This window comes from Mus caroli, unplaced genomic scaffold (assembly GCF_978045245.1).
Source record: "Mus caroli unplaced genomic scaffold, Mus_caroli_1 scaffold_8, whole genome shotgun sequence".
NCBI lineage: Eukaryota > Metazoa > Chordata > Mammalia > Rodentia > Muridae > Mus > Mus caroli.
In genome coordinates, this window is record NW_028227263.1 from 4432354 (window position 1) to 4446775 (window position 14422).

The following is a 14422-nucleotide window of genomic DNA, read 5'->3' on the forward strand; positions in this document are numbered from 1 at the left end:
AGGATCTCTCTTTTTTTGGGAGGGGGGGGTTCCAGACAGGGTTTCTCTGTGTAGTCCTGGCTGTCCTGGAACTCACTCTGTAGACCAGGCTGGCCTCAAACTCAGAAATCCAACTGCCTCTACCTCCCAAGTGCTGGGATTAAAGGAGTGCGCCACCATTGCCAGGCACAGGTGAGGGAGGGTTGGAGAAGAGTGTGGGCTGTTTTTGTAACTCACTGCTGCCCTCTCCACTCAGTGCGGGGATCCGGGTGTAAGAAGGCTCTGTGGGTGGGAGCGAGTATTTTTTTTGAAGAGTTTCTTTTTTCTTTTTTCTTTTTAAATGTGTGTTTTTATGTAAATGAGTGCTCTATCTGCACGTTCACTTCCATGTTAGAAGAGGACATCAGAACTTATTGCAGATGATTGTAAGCCACCATGTGGTTGTTGGGAATTGAACTCAGGACCTCCAGAAGAACAGCCAGTGCTCTTAACCACTGAGCCATCTCTCCAACCCCTGGGACTCTTGTTGTTACATATACATATAAGGAATAAATAGATAAACACCACCTTTGAGTCTGTTCAGTGTTGCATTTGAGTATATGTTTATGGGGCTGCATTTGAGTGAGTATATGTTTATGGGGCTGGCCACTTGGTACTGGAACACCAATAGGAGGTGTAAACCAGAACAGGTGCCAGGTTGATGTTAAAGAGCCACATTGTTACACATTGTTATTAAGTCTCCCACAAGAATCCGTTTCTGTTTCTTAAGCCTAATGCATCCTGCAAACCTTGTTTTCCAACCTGTGCTGAACTTGTGACTCCATCATGTGTGCCCACCCCTTTGCCTTGCTAAACTCCCGAACCTGTGATACGGTTATCCTTTTGCCTTATGAAAATGTCTTCCTAGATACCTTGATGACTCCCTTTCCACGTGATGTTTTCTTGCACTTATTTTTATTGCCTCCTTTCTAACAGCCAATTATCCTGACATCTGTTTTCTATCAGCCCCAACCTTTCTCCATAAAAGGAACCTCAAAAGCCAGTGAGGGGCTGCTCTCTGAAATCCTGACTTTAGGAGAGACAGCCAGCTGGCCAGTTGTAAATACAGCTTGCTTTAATCAGACACTCAGGAATTGTTTGTTTCCATCCCTCCCCCCTCCTCCTCCCCCAGGTCTAAAAGAGGCTCATCCCTGGGGAAGACTAATTCTCCCTCCTGCAATAGTTAATTGATTGTAGCTCTTCATCTAGGGGAGGGGCCCCATGAGCTTTCCCTAGCTAGCTGGCTTCCACTAGGCTCCTCCCAGGGACCTAGCAAAGGCCAGCGCTGCTAGGTGACAGGACTGCTCTCTTGCTCTCCCTCACTCTCCTCCTCCCTCTCCCTCTCCGTCTCCCCCTCTCCGTCTCCCCCTCTCCGTCTCCCTCTCGCCCTCCCCCCTCCCCTCCCCTCTCCCTCCCCTCCCTCTCTCCTTTCTGTCCCTCCCTGCGCCCCCTGCCCCCTCCCCCATGGCTCTGCCCTGGTCTGTCTGCCTGTCCACTTGTCTGCCTCTACCCCTGCTCCAGGTCCTCACTCCTCTTCCTTTCCCCAGTAAACCTCTTTTATACCAGATCTGTTGCATGGCATAATTACACACGGGCATACCTTGGCATGGGCCCACTATATACCAGCTCCTGGCATTATATATACTTCAGTTGTTGAAATTGTGCAGTCTTTAGGCATCTGTATTGTTGAGATTTCCTGGGTGTAGCTTCCCCAACACAACAGGAATGCATAATTTCACAGCAGATGGCTTGGTCATCAGGCTCTTACAAGCCCCTCCCTGGCCCTGTTCCTTGATGTATCTTGAGCCTTAAGTGCAGGAGTTATGCTATAAATATATCCGTTGGGGCTGTCCATCCAGCAGTTACCCTCTGCATTTTGACAAGTTGTGGCTTTCCAAAATGTCCTCCTCTTGTCAGGTGCCAAGAAATTCCATTTCCCAAAGTCTGGCACATAGACAAAAGCCAATATAGTCCTTGCTTGCTAAAGGGACTCCTTACTTGGATAAAAAGGACCTCTGACTGTTCCATAAACATATGCTTGTGGTCCCTATTAGCATATTACAGTCTATGCTAGCTTCGAGGGTCCCTCAGTTCCTACTCACAAAGTACTTGTTATACACTTCAAAGTCACCTCAGATCACAGGCTCCCCTCTTATAACTCTAGATATATATGCCTCTCCCACCCCATTCTCTGCTTTCCCAAGCGATAGCCTTGGTTGTGTGGAATAAACTTTCCCCTTTCAGCCTGGGGCTTCACTGAGTCTCTTTCCTGCATCCTCACATTTGATGAGGGATGAGACCGGCTCTTACCTGGGTCTGTGCTACTTGTGGTAGTTATGGGGTTCCTGGTCGGAAGAGATTTCTGTTTTTTTTTTTTTTTCTGAGATTTTATTTTATGGGTATGAATGTTATGACTGCATGGATGTCTGTTCCCTATGTGTGTTCAGTACCCATGGAGGGCAGAAGAGGGCACTAGATTCTCTGGGACTGGAGAAACAGGTGCTTGTTAGCCACACTGAAGATGCTGCGAATCAAACCCAAACCAAGATCTTCTGGAAGAGCAGCAAGTGCTCTTGCCTCTGGGTCATGTCTCTTCCCGATTTTATTTTTGTTTATGTGTATGTGCCACAGTGCTTCAGTAGAGGTCAGAGTGATACAGGGGGAAATCAGGGTCCCTTTTTGGGGTTCTTTTTAACATTTTTTTTTAAATCCATGATGTGGATTATTTTTTTTTATTTATTTATTATATGTAAGTACACTGTAGCTGTCTTCAGACACTCCAGAAGAGGGCGCCAGATCTCGTTACGGATGGTTGTGAGCCACCATGTGGTTGCTGGGATTTGAACTCTGGACCTTCGGAAGAGCAGTCGGGTGCTCTTACCCACTGAGCCATCTCACCAGCCCCTTTTTAACATTTTTTAAAAGCTTCTTTCTTTCTTTCTTTCTTTCTTTCTTTCTTTCTTTCTTTCTTTCTTTCTTTCTTTCTTTTTTTTTTTCCAGTTTTTCGAGACAGGGTTTCTCTGTATAGCTCTGGCTGTCCTGGAACTCACTTTGTAGACCAGGCTGGCCTCGAACTCAGAAATCCGCCTGCCTTTGCCTCCCGAGTGCTGGGACTAAAGGCATGAGCCACCATGCCCGGTTAAAAGTTTATTTCTATTTTACTTTATGTGTCTGAGTGTTTTGCCTGATGTGCGTCTGTGCACCACTTTCATGCCTGGTGCCTGCAGAGGCCGGAAGAAGGCGTTGAGTCCTCTGGAATTGGAGTTACAGATGCTTGTGAGTCATCAGATGGGTTCTAGGAACTGAAGCTGGGTCCTCTGCCATTGTACCATGGACCCTTAACATCTGTGCTATCTCTCCAGTCCCAGATTTTGTGTTTTTTTGGTCTCAGTAGTAAAAGAATCTAAGAATAGACAGAAATGGAAGCTCAAGGACACTTTTACTAGAATTTAAAAGAAAATTCCAGGTCAGGCCAGCGGCAAACCTCAGCAACTATCCAAAGGAGGAGGTTGGAGAAGAGAAGGGGAGAAGCCATGCTAACAAGCAGCCATGTGGCAGGGGAGGAGGGAGGCTTTAGAGAAAGTCCAAATATCGAAGAAGCCCAGAGTATTAAGGAAAACATAAAGAGAAGAAGCTGGGCAGTGGTGGTGCACGCCTTTAATCCCAGCACTTGGGAGGCAGAGGCAGGTGAATCTTTGTGAGTTCGAGGCCAGGCCGGTCTACAGAGCAGGTTCCAGGACAGCTAGGACTACACAGAAAACAAACTGTGTCTCAAAAAACAAACAAAAAATAGAGGTAGAAGAAAGAAAAAAAAGTCACTATACTTTTTTCAATAATTCAGAAGATTGGGTTGACATGGCTCTAAGCTATGTCATTGGGGACAGGGATTCTGTGAAGGAAGAGTTCAGTATCCCATTGCATGACGTATTTGTTCAGTCTCCTAGCTTAAGATGAGCCTGCTGCTGTCCTTGGGCCTGGCAGAAGAATAACACACCCAACCAGAATACTTGGTCTCCACCATGGATGTAGATTCAATTCTCTTGGCCAGGAGGTTGTTATTCTAACAAGAGGACAGCTTTCATGAGTCAGTTCTCTCCTTCCACTGTGTGGGTTCCGGGATCAAACTCAGAGGCACCAGTCTTGGTAGCAAGCTCCTTTACCCACTGAGCCAATTTGCTGTCCTCGTTTTTATTAAAAATTTGTATACTTATTTGTTGAGGCTTTGTCTTTTACTGTCTATTGTAATGCTAAGTGTGGTCTCCCAAAACCTGGAGTTTGCATGTAGCTCCTGGGACCCTGCCCCAAAGTGAATTCTGATTGGTGAATAAAGATGCGGACAGCCCATAGTTGGGGAGAAGAGATGTAGGTGGGGAGGAGATTTTCTTGGGCTTAGGAAGAGTAGACCATGAGGAGGGGAGAAGAGAGAAAAGAAGGAAGCAGCCACAGAAGAAGAATGTACAGGAGGGAGAGCCTGAGCTGCCGTAGGCTAAAGGCCGAGAGACCATGGCCACATGGGCTAGCCAATTGGAGCTAAGAGCAGCTCAGATGGAACAATGAAACATAGTAAGTGATAATTCGGGGTTATTGCTAGGAAGGCAGATTATAACAGCATGAGGGTGGGCCGCTGCCTCGTTATTGTGCTGCCCAAGGAATATTTAAAAATATAAAGGCTGTGTGTGTCTTTCATCTGGGAACATAAATGGTCAGAGGTGGGTAGAAACCCCACACGGGATTTTTTAATATTTTTACTATAGTTATTTATTTGTTGGCACTGTTTTTTTTTTTTTGGCTACTTTATTGGGTTCTTATATCTACCATCCTTCCAATCCCCAGCACAGGTAGGAGAAAAAGGTTAGAGGGGAAAGGTGCCTAGACCTCTTTAGACTTCTTCCTGCTGACTAGGGGTGCCCAGCCTAGCCTTCTCGTCAGGATATCGACAACGTCTTCTTCTCATCTCTTTAATCATGATCCCTTGCCAAAGAGCGACAACAGGAACCAGCCTCTGCAGCCTCCTCAGAGCACCTCTGGCCTCCAGCTCAGGCATTTGTACCCTCTCAAAAGTTCCCAGAATTCCAAACATAAACTCTCTGCAGCTGGGAAAAAAATCACGCCTGTCCTAGTGTACAAGAGCAACCCTGGTCACCTGCTGTGAAGCAGCCATTGTCCCACACCTGGGGTTAAAACAAAACCATGTTCATGGAACATAACTGGGTTTTTAAAGAAACCAAAATTCGTACTGTATTTATTTAGTGTGTGTTGGGGCGGGGTATGCACTTATGTGCTTTTATGTATCGGGAAGTCAACCTGAGGGAGTTGGTCCAATTCTTCCTCCATGTGGGTTCCAGGGATCTAACTCGGACAGGAAGACGTGGCAGCAAGTGCTTTTCCCACCAAGTGGGCTCACTGGCCTTTTATTTATTTTATTTTTTTTTAAAGATTTATTTATTTATTATATGTAAGTACACTGTAGCTGTCTTCAGACACTCCAGAAGAGGGCGCCAAATCTCGCTGCGGATGGTTGTGAGCCACCATGTGGTTGCTGGGATTTGAACTCTGGACCTTCGGAAGAGCAGTCGGGTGCTCTTACCCACTGAGCCATCTCACCAGCCCTTTTTTTTTTTTTTTTTTTTTTTTTTGGTTTTTTCGAGACAAGGTTTCTCTGTGTAGCCCTGGCTGTCCTGGCACTCACTTTGTAGACCAGGCTGGCCTCGAACTCAGAAATCCACCTGCCTCTGCCTCCCCAGTGCTGGGATTAAAGGCGTGCGCCACCACGCCCGGCTACTCACTGGCCTTTTAAAATAAACTCTCTCCTGCTGGGAGCCTCCCGGGCCGGGCCAGGGTAGCGGTGGAGTGACAGAGTAGGACTCTGGTGATGGCTTTAAAGTCTGAGGGTCTCGGGGCTTTCTAGCTCCCTAATTATACTGAAATGCTGATGATAAGACTTCTAAAAAGTCCTAAAAACTTTCTTGTTCTTTCTGAGGTTAAAAGACTGCTGGCTTAGGTGGTTGACATCTGTAGCCTAACAGGGGAGGATTAAGCAATGCGACCTTTGTTCTATATCAGCAGAAAATGCTGGGCTCTAACTTTCAGCCTTCTAGTCGGAAGTCACAGGAAGAGAAGACACCTAAGAAGACACTCAGATAAGAAGTGATTATAGAGTTTATTACCAAGTTGTAAAAAGTTTCCTATGAAAGCTATCTAAGGGGGAAAGCAGAAAGATCCTAAGTGGGTGAAGGGAAAAGATTCCAGTCTAAGTGGGGAAAGGGAAAAAAGTCTCCTCTATTGATCTTAGCTTTCCATTAATCTTAGTTCCCCCGTGATCTCTTTGTCCTCAGTACTTATACATCTTTCAGAATACATGATCACATGTTACAAAGTTCATCACAAGTTCACACAAAAAATCAAATCATAAATTGAAGTAGAAGTTTACAGCAGCAAATGTTTACATGCATATCCATTAGGAGTAATTATCTGGCTAAACATCCATCACCTGTCTCAGCTCCACAGGTTCACTGAAGGTTTAAGACCATAACTAACTTATTAGTGAAGTTTTGTATAGATAAACCCAGTCGGTATTTTATCTTCTGTCCTCGCACCTACAATAAGTTGTTAGTTGCCTTTTAATGACCTTTGGTTAATTGTTTTACAATCTCTTGGAATGTGCTCTGAGTAGGGAAAGTCTAGATACTCTCTAAGAGCAATTAACTGGTGACACTTGGGAGATTGGCAGAGTTCTCATGGCAGCTTTGACTATCTGAAAAGGACCTAATAGCAGTCCCATTAATAAAAGAGCTTAATAATCACAGAATCACAGATATAATTTTAGGAATTCTTATAGGATCATCATTAAGACTTAAGTCATTTATTTGTCTATATAGCATCACTACAAGATAGTACATCTCCATGGATCTGCAGAGATCTGCTTCCAAGGGGGTGTGCTATTATTTAGTGATTGTTATATATGTTTACTAATAACAGGAAAAACATAATAATAGCAGGAATTTTTCCTAAAATTAGTCCCTCACAGCTTTGTTTAATGAGGGCTCACCTGTCGCAGATTATATAATAATCCGAGGCAGACCATTTCAGGAAGATCACCTGCTAGTTATTAGCTTGTCCCATTATGGCTCCTGCCCCTCTGGATGTGCCCACTCTTTTGCTGAAGTCATCCATCTCCTACCTTCCCCATTCGAATCCCCATTGCTTTCTGCTACTTGCTGACCTCCATGACTGAACCCGCCAGCTTTCGTTGACCCTAAGACAAAAAAGATTGACTTATTCTCTTTTCTCCATCTCCCTTTTCCTGTAAGATTTACAGCCTGCCCACTGTGATAGCTAATCTTGGTTGTCAACTTGATTAATCTGGAATCAACTAAAACCCAAGCAGTTGGGTATGACTGTGAAGGGATTTCTTGACTGAATCCTTTGATGTGGAAGACCCATCCTGAATCTGGGATATTTGATGAAGAAGATCCACCTTAAATCTGAACCATACCTTCTGCCAAACTTGGGACTGAAACCAGCTGAGACCAGCTGAGACATGCAACCTCAAGGGCTGAACAATGACCAGAGTCCTGGCCTCTCCTTTAGGAGATAGCCATTGCTGAACTAGCTGGACCACAGTCATGATACATAACACATGGTAAATACCTATTTGATACAGGCTTACACAACTCATGGTAAATACCTATATGATACAGGAACCTGTATCATTCTTAAATAACATACTATATGTTTACCTACTATATATTTATATATCACATATTCACTGGATGATATTTGTATGTCATCTATATACTTATATCTGTCTCTTTGCTAGAGACAGAACAACAGCTCCAGAAAGAAAGATGTGGTTGTTTTAATGAGGAATGTGTGCCTTATAGACTTGGGTATTTGAACAGTTGGTGTGACTATTTGGGAAGGTATAGATAGGTGGTTACTCTAATAAATAAACACATAAATAAATAAACATATATACAATAATTATAATTAATATATAACATATTCTATCTATAATATATATAAAATGAATATATTCATTATATATATTCATTCTAACATTCATTCTGTATGTTCTGTTCCTCTGAAGAACCCTGACTTGCCCTGTCGATTTTTCTCTCAAATTCCTAGCCAAATTGTTCTCTAGCTTCCTTCAGAGTCTATTTTTAAGGAGACTAAGAACTCAGGAACAGGAACTCCAAATTCTCAGTTAACACTAGCAATAGCTATGTATGATTTTGTAGCTTTTGAAATTACATTGCTCAAAGGCTACAGCTAGGCTGAAAAAAAAGTTAACTCAGAAATTCACCTGCCTCTGCCTCCCAAGTGCTGAGATTAAAGGCTTGGGCCACCATGCCCGGCCTCTCTTTCCCTTTTCATTGTAAAAGTAACTTTTATTTCCTCTATTTGTCATCTCCAAGGCTCACTCCTCCCTGTCTGTTAACCCAGGCCTAGTCCTGGAAGCTTCTAGCCTCCGTACCGTACCATCTATTGTAGGTCTAGAATGTTTTCAGCCTCTAAGCCTTGCTGCTGAGACTAACCCTGTCCTAGTTCTTTCTGGCTCTGGCTGAATGGCTCAACTCAGCTGTTCTGACTCAAACTCCTCTCCACACTCACCGATTCAATCTGGCTTCTCTTTCGTGGCCTCTCCTGAATTGCTTTGCATGGCCTCATAATAACTTTGACAATATGTTCTAACCTGGCTCCTTCTCATTCTCTGACTCCTTTTGTCCTCCTCACCTGTGTCTAGCTTGTTCTCTCTCTGCAGCCTTTCTCTGTAAAACTCTCCTGGTAAAACTGACCTCTCTCTTATGCACTGCCTCTTAAGTAGCTTCTCTTTCCTTTGTCTTCTCGCGAGAGTTGGGCATATCCTATTCGGTCAAATCTTTCTCTGATCCATCAGTTTGTCTGCCACTCAATTAGACATCACTTTCAAACATGTGTGTTTCCTTCTACAAATTAACTTTATCTTTGTTGTTTGGGATTAAAGGTGTGTTCTAAGGCTGAGCCACATCACAGTTAGAAACAGGTTTTTTTTTTTTCAGTAAATAACACAATCTCAGGGTTGACAGTGTGATCAAATATCCTACAACATTCCGTGCCGTTTTAATTTTCCCAGTCTCCCTGCATGTATTTATGTATTAATCTATCACATCTGCCTGTGTGTCACACTGAAACTTGCTTGTGTATTGAACATATACTTGCTATATCACACACTCATTTATTTTGTGTTTCATACAGACATTTTGTGTATTATATCCTATATATTTACTATATTTTGTTTCTGTATTGTTGGGGGCTAATCTGGGGCTGCAGGTAGGTAGGGATCATGAGGAAAGGGAGAAAGAGGGAGAAGGAGAAGGAAGGCAGACTGAACAGGAGGTCTCCATTACACATGATGCACCAGGGGAATGTGGCCAAGTGAAACGCCCCCTGAGGACATATTAAGAACTGATCGACAGAGTTAATAAATGCCATTTATGACATGGTATAATATAGATATTTGCCATATTTTATGTGTCACATATACATCATGCACATCTACATATTATATGTTTATCTTTACTGAATGAAATTCATAATACCACCTCTGTGCTTTTTGTCTGCCTCTATTCTAGGTCAGGAACACCAGGCCCAGGAAGACAGGTGTGGTGGTATTAATTGGGAATTTCCCCCATAGATTCAGTTGTTTGGACACTTGGTCCCCAGTTAGCGGTACTGAGAAAGTGCAGGCGGTGCAGCCGTGCAGCCGTGCAGCCTTGCAGCCTTGCCAGAAGAAGTGTGTCACTGGGGGTGGGCTCTGAGAGAGTATATCCTTGCACTACCTCCAATTTGCACTCTCTGATTCATGCTTGCTGCAGAAGATTTATTTAGCTCTCAGCATCCCGTTCCCACCACTGTGCCTGCCAACTGCTGCTATGCTGCCCTGCCATGATGAACTCTTATTCCTCTGGAACAATAAACAAAAATAAGCCCTGCCCTCCTTCGGTTGCCTTTGATTATGTTTTTGTGGTTGTTTTCTGTTGCTGGTTTGCTTGTTTGTTTGTTTAATCACAGCAGCAGAAAAGTAACTAATATAGAAGTTGGTACCAGGGAGAGGGTTTTTCTTCAGAGAACTTGACTGTGTTAGGTTCTGGGATGTGGAAGACTCGTCTGGCCTAGAAAAGTGGCTGAATGTTGTAAGTGGCGCTTAAAGAGTCATTCTAGGGCTGGTGAGATGGCTCAGTGGGTAAGAGCACCCGACTGCTCTTCCAAAGGTCCAGAGTTCAAATCCCAGCAACCACATGGTGGCTCACAACCATCCGTAACAAGATCTGGCGCCCTCTTCTGGAGTGTCTGAAGACAGCTACAGTGTACTTACATATAATAAATAAATAGATCTTAAAAAAAAAAAAAAAAAAAAAAAAAAAAAAAAGCAGAGGCCTGGGAGCCAGAATGGCTGATGATTGACAGGTGGCAAACGAGCCCTCCCCTCTGGGTCAGAATGCCTGCAAGGAACCAGCCATGGTCCTGGCTCCCACTGTTTTAAAAAAAAAAAAAAAAAGAGTCATTCTAGTCAGACCCTGTGAGGGGTCTGAGAACAGTGCTGAGAACAATTTAGATTGTAGAGGCCCAGCTCAAGAGATTTCAGAGGGGAACAATGTTGCCAACTGGGCAGAAAACATTTTTGCCATATTTTTGGCAAAGAAAAAAAAAATCTAGCTGCCTTCTCTGCTCTTGTCCTAAGAACTTGTCTGAGGTTAAATTTTGAAGCAATGGCCTTAATTTTCTGGAGGAAAAATTTGAGACAAGATAATATTGCATCTGTGCGTGGTTGTTACTGATAGCGCTTATGCAGGTCTACCGTGGAAAAGAGCAGGTGGGCAAAAGTAATTACAATACATACGGTTTGCGCGGAAACACTGAGAAGCCTGATGTACCTAGGGAAGAGAAGCTGTAATTGTTAGTTGTTGTTGTTTGTTTGTTTTTGTTTTTCGAGACAGGGTTTCTCTGTGTAGCCCTGGCTGTCCTGGCACTCACTTTGTAGACCAGGCTGGCCTCGAACTCAGAAATCCGCCTGCCTCTGCCTCCCAAGTGCTGGGATTAAAGGCGTGCGCCACCACGCCCGGCGTTGTTGTTGTTTGATTTTGGCTTTTCAAGACAAGTTTTCTCTGGATAGCCCTGGCTCTTCGGGAACTCCCTCTTTAGACCAAGGCTGACACTGAACCCACAGAGATTGCCTGCTTCTGCCTCCTGAATCCTGAGATTTTAAAGGTATGTGCCACACCACCTGTCTGAGACTATAATTGTTAAAGAAGTGCTATTAAAGAGAGGACCACGCAGGCTGAAGAGATGGCTCAGTGGTTAAGAGCCCTGACTGCTCTTCTGGAGGCCATGAGTTCAAATCCTAGCAACCACACTATGGGCCTGGAGCCAGCGAGGGGCCAGAGCAAGAGGGAGAAGGGGAGGGGGGAAAGGAGAGAACTACTCTGCCCTGGAACATAGAGAGGGTACATTTAGGACAAGACCTTATCCAGCGAAGCTCCCAACTAATGAGTTTTGTGTTCCCAAAAAGCAATTTAACTTAAAACAAACAAACAATATCTGTGAATGTGATCCAGGCCAATCCTGGCAGTTGTCCATGTAGCACTTCATGTAGTTGAACAAGAAGGATGCACATGTAAAGGGGGTCGTGAATTCTTTTTTATAATTTTAAATTTTTATTTAGTATGAACGGATGTTTTGCCTGCACATATGTCTGTGCACCATGTGTGTGCCTGGTGCCTACAGAGGAGAGAGAGAGAGAGAGAGAGAGAGAGAGAGAGAGAGAGAGAGAGAGAGAGCACACTGGATCATATGGAAAAAGAGTTACAGGCCAGTTGTGAGCTGCCATATGGGTGCCAAGAAATGAACCTGGGTCCTCTGGGATAGCAGCAAATGTTCCTAACTGCTGAGCCATCTCTCTGGTCCCAGGGATCATGAATTCTTACTCAGTAGTTTCAGAGAGACACCATGGCTGGGCAACATGTGGCAAGGAATTCCCTACAAAGGGACAGTGAGAGAACATTTTGTGAAGCTATAAAAGTGAGGCCTGGGTTGCAGAGGAGATCTCAAGATGTTGGCGATCTAAAGTTGAGAGACATCTACCAAGGAAAGCTGCATACAGCAAGTCTAACCAGCCCAATGGAGAGACACATGTTGCAGGCCACAAAACCGGAGGGGCAAAACAATGTTTTTTTTTTTTTTTTTTTTTTTTTCTGAGACAGGGTTTCTCTGTGTAGCCCTGGCTGTCCTGGAGCTCACTTTGTAGACCAGGCTGGCCTCAAACTCAGAAATCCGCCTGCTTCTGCCTCCTGAGTGCTGGGATTAAAGGCGTGCACCACCATGCCCAGCCTCAAAACAATGTAAGTTCCTTAAAACTTTAGTCCCAGGCTGGCGAGATGGCTCAGCGGGTAAGAGCACCATCTGCTCTCCCGAAGGTTGTGAGTTCGAATCCCAGCAACCACATGGTGGCTCACAACACCTGTAATGAGATCTGATCACCCTCTTCTGGTGCATCTGAAGACAGCTACAGTGTAGTTATGTATAATAATAAATAAATCTTTGGGCCAGAGCAAGCGGGCCAACCGGAGCGAGCAGAGGTCCTAAAATTCAATTAAAAAAAAAAAAACCAAAACTTTAGTCCCAGACACTGAATTTTGATGTTTTCCCTGCTGAGTGATGGTTTTGTTTTGGCCTAATATTTTGTCACTATGCCAGATTCTTTCCTCTTGCAATAGTAAGGTGTATTCTGTGCCAATCTATGTTGAGAAGTTTGTAATTTGCTTTCTGATTTTGCAGGGGACTAATTAAGAGACTGCCTTGAGTCTCAGAAGAGACTTTAGACTTTTAGACAGTGGTGAGACTATGAAGGTCTATAGAGCCTTTTGAAGTTGGACTAAATGTATTTCACATAATAATGTGTTTAAGGGGGCTATAGTCTCCCCTCCCCCAGCCTGGAACCTGCTTGCTCAGGGGTGGAGTTTCCTGCTCATTCGTTCTGCCACGCCCACTGCTGGACCGAGCCGCTTTGCTGTTTGGAGCCACACACGTGCTCACCCTGCTACTGGACCCCGAGACTATTTGGCGGGAATCGGGTCCCTTCCCCCTTCCTTTATAACTGAGTGTCAGAACAAGTAAAAGGGAGCTTTGATCAGAATGAAACTGTCTTGGCTCCGTTTCTTCTTTCGCCCCGTCTAGTTCCTCTCTTTCAGCTCGAGTTGCCATCTCAGTTGAACCGTTCGTTGCGAGCTGCTGGCCGGCCGCAACAGGGGGCCAGGGAGTGGAACATCGTGGTTTGAATGAAGAGTGTCGAGGTGTTGCTTGAGGTAGGCTTAGTGGGGGCATCCTTGACGAAACAGTATGGAGGAAGGTTTTGGGAGATTGCGTTCTTTCCCTACTCTCAGTTTCTTCTCTCTGCTTCATGCTTGCCTTTGAAGATGTGAGCTCTCAGCTTCCTGTTCCCGTGGCCAAGCCTGCCAACTGCTACCCTGCTTTCCCATCAAGGATTCTTACCCTTCTGGAGCCACGAGGTGCTTTTAACGACAGATGTCCCATGTGGGCTTGCATATTTGTATTAGCTACTGTTCTACTGCAGTGAAGAGGCACCATGACCAAGACAGGTTATAGAAGAAAACATTTTTTTTTTTTTTTTGGTTTTTTCAAGACAGGGTTTCTCTATGTAGCCCTGGCTGTCCTGGCACTCACTCTGTAGACCAGGCTGGCCTCGAACTCAGAAATCCGCCTGCCTCTGCCTCCCGAGTGCTGGGATTAAAGGCGTGCGCCACCACGCCCGGCAGAAGAAAACATTTAATTGGGCCTTGCTTAGACTTTCTGAGGATCAGTCCATGATCATCATGGCGAGTAGCGAGTGGTATAGCAGCAGGCATGGCGCTGTAGCTGTAGCTTAGACCTCACTTCTGATTTGCAAGTCGGAGGTAGACAGAAAGCAAAGGTGGGCCTGGCATAGGCTTTTGACAGCTCAACCTCTGCCCTAGCTCCAATGACATGTCTCTAACAGCACACTTTCTAATCCTTCCCAAACAGTTCCACCAACTGGGAAGTAGGCGTTCAAATATTTGAGCCTATGGGGGGGCTTCTCATTCAAACTACCAAAATATTTGCACACTTAATTTTCAGTTGATGGCACTGTTTGGGGAGGCTTAGAGGGCCTGGCTTGCTTAGAGAAAGTTTGTCACTGGAGGTGGCTTTGAGAGCTTGAAGACATGTCCATTCCCACTCCATTCTTTGCTCTGTGCCTGCAATTCAAGATGTGAACCCTCAGCTTCTGCTCCAGTTGTTTTGTTACCTTACTTCTCAGCTATGCTGACCCCTTATCCCTCGGAACTGTCAGCTAAAGTCCACTCTGGATTCTGTGAGTTGTTTC